This window comes from Botryllus schlosseri, chromosome 8 (assembly GCF_051294905.1).
Source record: "Botryllus schlosseri isolate E-star chromosome 8, Bs_hap1, whole genome shotgun sequence".
Taxonomy (NCBI): domain Eukaryota; kingdom Metazoa; phylum Chordata; class Ascidiacea; order Stolidobranchia; family Styelidae; genus Botryllus; species Botryllus schlosseri.
The window spans coordinates 22,046,048-22,051,858 of NC_137243.1; the positions used below are offsets into that span (position 1 = coordinate 22,046,048).

The 5,811-nt window shown below is 41.2% G+C and overlaps 1 non-coding gene across 1 annotated transcript; it reads left to right on the forward strand.

Moving 5' to 3' along the window:
- The first annotated feature begins 3,635 nt into the window (after window positions 1–3,635).
- Window positions 3,636–3,706, forward strand: Trnag-gcc (transfer RNA glycine (anticodon GCC)). Its single transcript has one exon. It is a non-coding gene; the product is annotated as a tRNA-Gly (tRNA).
- Window positions 3,707–5,811: the final 2,105 nt, after the last annotated feature.

Here is a 5,811-nt window from a genome sequence, read left to right on the forward strand (position 1 = left end):
TTCCTGGGCATATCTTTTGACTGTTTTAACAATTGTATTCTCTAATATTTAACAAAACCTGCATAACACGATTCAATTGAGTATTTGCAACCCCTCTGATAATCGTGGGACAGAGAAATTCCGCATTCAATGGTATACTAAATTTACCCGCCACTTATGACATACCATAACCAAAATACCCCCAAAAAATTATTTTTAAATTAAAACTTACTCACACCACCATTGACAATATCCATAGCCATACCCTGTAGTATGATCAACTATCACTACTTGAGTGGTCTATCGTTTTGCAACAACCATTTTTATGTCACCTGTGAAGAAGTTGAAAAACAGTGTTAAAGATGAAAAAATGCGTCACAAATTTTCAATTGCATGTGGAAGCTATAATTTTCCTGCGAGGAAATTGGTTATTAGTCTTATCTATAGCTTGCATGGTGAGCTACTGAATGAAGGCAGAACTGACAAATTTGAGGCAGAAATGTTGGACCAGCGGAAGTTTTAGTCAAATGTACTCAAATTTCCCCACCTACTCAAGTTCCCCCAACCCCCCCTATCGAAGATTTCCGCTAATATACGACAATCATTTTGCGCTTACATTTCCTCGTCGCCGATCTTTCTGCGAGCGCAAACGCGAATATACTTTCTCTCGTAATTGCTAATATAGTTAGACTCAATCGGGTAAATCGGACGCTTTTTCATTTTCAGGTGGGGGTAGGCTACAGAGAAAGAAAACGTGTGACAATTAAACACGCGAAGCGGGAAGAAAAATTTTACTACTTTTTTAGTTTATTGTAATGTACGACGATTTACAAAAAATGTGACTGCTGGACTCTGGATTTGCCAATGCGTCGGAACTGACATTTTAGTCATCAGCATCCCAAGTGTCGCGGCCGTACTAATTATATTTTTGGTTGGCCTTGCAAGTTCACAATCTGGGAAATTCAATTTCGATATTATAACAGAATTTCGATGATATAATGGGAAATTAGCTCGCGGGCCACATATGGCCCGCAGCCCGCAGGTTGTCCACTAGGGTTATGACCAATGTTCCCTCTAATTTTTGACGAGTCTGCGCACACTCACCAACTCACTGCGCAGAAATTTAGACAACGATGCGCAACGACTAAAAAAAGGTCATAACGTCGGATTTTTTGTGCGCAACTTAGATTTTCTGTGCGCAGAGTCAGCACTGCGCATTTGCGCACGTGCGCAGCTTCGAGGGAACATTGGTTATGACGAGATAAAAAATCTAAATTTTGTGTGTCCTGTAGTGACAAACGATGAACTTTTGTGTCCTGATTGCAAAATTACCGAAAGTTAAGACTGGTTAAACAAAAACCTCCCGCACACAAATTTTCCAGTTTTCACGGTATGAAGGATAGGCTTTTTTTTGTAGATACAGACGATATAATATATATACCGACTGATTTGAATTTAACCGACACAATTCCAATTGCGAAGATTTCAAACAGTATTTTGGTAAATGTTGATCGCTCATATTGAATTATTTCTATCGTTTTCTTGCGTACAGTCCAAATTAAATAATTAATAAATAATTATTCATTTCGATTTTAGATGTAGACTGTATAGATCAGACCTGGGCAAAGTGCGGCCCGCGGGCCAAATGCGGCCCGCGAAGCCATTCCGTGCGGCCCGCGAAAGGTTGCATGGAATTCATAACAATAGACCTGCTTTTTGAAAGTTGATGCGTGGACTAAAACCATAGGCTGTATCAACTAAACAGGAAATTTGTTCACTTTAAAGCCTATTCATTAATATGCCTACGTACTTCGCATGCGTAATCCATATTCAAAATAAAGACAATGGGGTAAGTATGAGTTGAGTAACAATTAAATTCACAAGAAATCACTGTTTCAATATAGTTTAGGTTTAACCTTCTTCGTTGCAATTGTCACCTTACGCATTATACGGTACGTGTTTCAAATTGTTACGTGAGGCGTTTCCTAATTCGTAAAACAAGTCAATCAGTGCTAACGATTACTATATGACTGATCAATGTGATCATATCTATCACATATAGATGATGAACGGGCATGTCAAAAAGAGAACGCCGAAAGCTGAAATTCAAAGAAGGTTTAGAGCTCTAAATATCTGTATACTCAGGCCGTGTTATTTTTGGCATATGCCAAAACTGTTATTTTTGACATTTTTCGATTTTTATTTTTGGCAGTTTTGGCATTGTCCTCTAAATAGATAGTTTCAGCCTCGAATTAGTCACAAAAACGCTTTATTTGGGCTAGTTTGTCAAAAGACACCACAAAATGTGCAGCATCCACGTATAATCAGTGCCAACAAACAATAAGAAGAAAAAACCTAACGATTTCATAGGTTAATAATATCAAACGTAACCACAAAATGTGCAGTATCCATCGGACTCGGTGCCAATGAGCAAAAAAAGCCTAACAAACACGCTCAACAGCTGATTGTTACAACTGTTAAATAGACTTACATCGTTTGCACTGTAACAGTGCTTCCAAACTCAGGTCAGCTAAGTTTCTCCTAAATTCATTTCTCGCCCAGCGAATCTGGGAAATATCGGCTTCAACAGTAGCCGTTGAGGGAAAGAATATTGCCAGTCATCCGCAAAAGGTTTTCAGAGCTTCAAAATCTTTGGAGGGCCGAACCGGCTTCGCATCATGAAAAGAGATCACTTCGCCAGTGCCATCGATCTCATCGCGGAAAGAATTTTCTTCCCGATCCTTTTCCAGGAGTTTCCTGTGTTGTCTCTCAACACATTCTATTTAGTAGCCCGACTATCATTTCTCCTTCAGTCTACCGATATATTTTCTGAGGACTTTTGTCACTTCAGGTGGCTTTAATATTACCAACTCGCATGGAAGAGTCCTGGGAAGGTTAGCTTGTTTAAGAACATTGACGCAGCCAGACTGTCTGGCAAAACGAGACTATGCAGATCAGAAATAGCCAGACAGTTTGTTGCGTCACAATGTTCAACTCGATCACAATGCAGAAATCGTGGTTGATTTTGGGGGTTCCAGCTCCATGAGTAGAATATAATTTATATTTTAATAATCAGTACTGCGGCAGCTTCTCATTGATACCCGTTTTATCAAATTTAGTGCTCGACAAGCCGGTCAAAAATGGTCGTAAAATTGCCTTTGGACAAATGGAAAGTATGACGTAAACCAAATGCAGTCAGCCGTTCAATCACGCTGTGCCCACACCATTCAGGACAACATGCTGTCACCCCTAATGGGTGGGCTGGACCCAGATTAAGAAACCTCCCTTTAACAAACGCTCTTCTCGCTTGTAACGAGGTCCTGTTAACACAACACCATGAACGAAATACACTATTGGGCAGGCCGTGTTATTTTTGGCATATGCCAAAAATTGCTTATTTTTGGCATTTTCAAATTTTTATTTTTGGCAGTTTTGGCATCTGGCTCCTGAAATGCCAAAAATAACACGGCCTGGCTATAGTCATCGTCTCATCGGTTAATTATAATGCGGATCTGGTACACCCCTGTACACCCCATCTGAGTGGTACAACCTTTAAATATTATGGTACACCCTGGGGTGTACAAAAACCCCGGTTGAAGAGCACTGCTATATTGTATTTAGAACGGAAAGGTAAGGCGTGACCTCAACTTTTAAGCGCATTGGTGGTTCAGTGGTAGAATTCTCGCCTGCCACGCGGGAGGCCCGGGTTCGATTCCCGGCCAATGCAATTTTACTTTTGCCTACACCAGTGGTCGGAAACTTATGGCTCGCGAGCCATATATAGCTCTTTTGGGTATTGGCTCTTTGCCAAATATTTATTTTGTACTGAATTGATCAATATTGCAGCTGCTTGTTAGTAAATTTCATCACGGCCAGAGTAATTATCTGTCGTGACAATATAAACATATCTTTGAGAGGTAAAGACAATACTGTCTTCAGGTAATGGTTCAAACGTTCAAAATCCTCAAATTTAAGTTACTGTCCCGCCGGCGACCAATATCACTCGCGAATTCAATTTACCGGAGTCGAAACCTTGGATTGTGGGATAAGTTGATTAATCAAAGAGAATAGCAAACATGGCGAGGCCCATATTACAACGTAGTTTTCAAATACATATTTTCTTTCTGATCTACGGCGCGAAATGAACTGCCGTGGACGTGAAATTCACAATTACAAAAACGAATTACAAACAACACCATTGCTATCCATATGTTCTTGATTGGTAAGTAGCTCTGTAGCAGCCTACTGGTGATAAAATGTAGGCGTGTAGCGCAACCTTATATGTTACCGCCGAATACTCTGAGAATTGACAAATCGGTTAGTATTTAGATTTTCGGAATTAGTGTGACGGTCACATTCGCATAATATCAGTTATAATATATTGTATGTTATTTACGATGAATTGCGTTATCAATGACGAGGCTTGGCCCGTCTGGGCCTTACCTCTCGTTTCGCACTGCATCGCCTTCCTCCCCTGACCCCACGCCACTGATATCACAGCTTGGAATGGGCGGGCTTATATACTACTGTGGTGACCAGGTTTGGCTCCACCTACGCATGTAATTATAGGTTCTCGCATTTAAAAGGAGCACCACGACAAACCTACGTTCTCGTAGCTCAAGTTTTGCAAGCTAAAATAAGGCAACCTGCATGATTAGTACGAGTGTTTACAGAGAAAATGTGGCGCACACGACGAATTCCATGCAGTGAGTTCGATTTCGTGGTACCATGACGTCACGGATTTTCAATTGTGACGCAACAGTTGATTGACATGTACGGCTCTTTGGTAGTGGAAATGGTAAAAATAGGGCCAATATGGCTACACCATTGCTCACAATTATGTGCGGATCGGTAACAGTATTGATTACAATTTAGCCAACGAGAGAAGATAATAAATGGCATCATGAATTGGCTGTTCCCGATTTCGTCCTTTGTTTGTTTGTTTTATTCGCACAACTTTGGCGCTTATCGCCTGTAAGGTCATTTGCGCCCAGTACATCAATTTCAGTAATTTCAACGGTCGTTTGCGGTCTTTCTCGTCAGATTACGGACGACTTTCATGCACGCGCTCTTTCACCATCAGTCTCTCTCGAATTTCATGCGTCCGCACCTTAGTCTTTTTGATGCCATCTTTCAGGAGTTCGGCTCTCTCTTTCTCTGGGCTTTTTCAAGGCGCTGTATTTACAGCGGGATCGGCGATGAGGAGCCCAGATAAACCTCCGACACATAGAAACATGGCAGAGCCGAGACTCGAACCAGCAACCATTGGTGTCGTGACTGCAGTGTTTAACCAACTGCGCCACTCGCTTCCCCCCGATTACGTCCTATTTTTTTTTGTAACTTTAGAGTCCAGGGCCGGCCAACCCGTGGCCCGCGGGCCAGATGTGGCCCGCGAGAAGCTTTTGGGTGACCCGCGAGGTAATTTCCGAAATGAGAAATATTATCAAAAATGAATTGCACAGATTGTGAACCTGCAAGGCCAACCAAAAACTTGATTAGTCTGGCCGCAACATTTGAGATGTGATGACTAAAACATCAGTTCCCACGCATTAGCAGATTCATGAACCAGTCACATTTTGGTAGATCTTCGTACTATCGTACACTACAATAAAACAGAATAATTTACGATCGATTTATCAAAAGGAAAAATTTTAGGCTTGGCGCAACATGTTATCACTCGATTTCGTGCTTTTAATATTGTTACCCCTTTTTGAAAATGAAAAGAACGCATAATGTATCAGATTGAGTCGAACTATATTCGCGATTACGAGACGATGTGTCGTTCAACATATGCGACCTTGCGTTTGCGCTCGCAGAAAGACCGTCGACTAT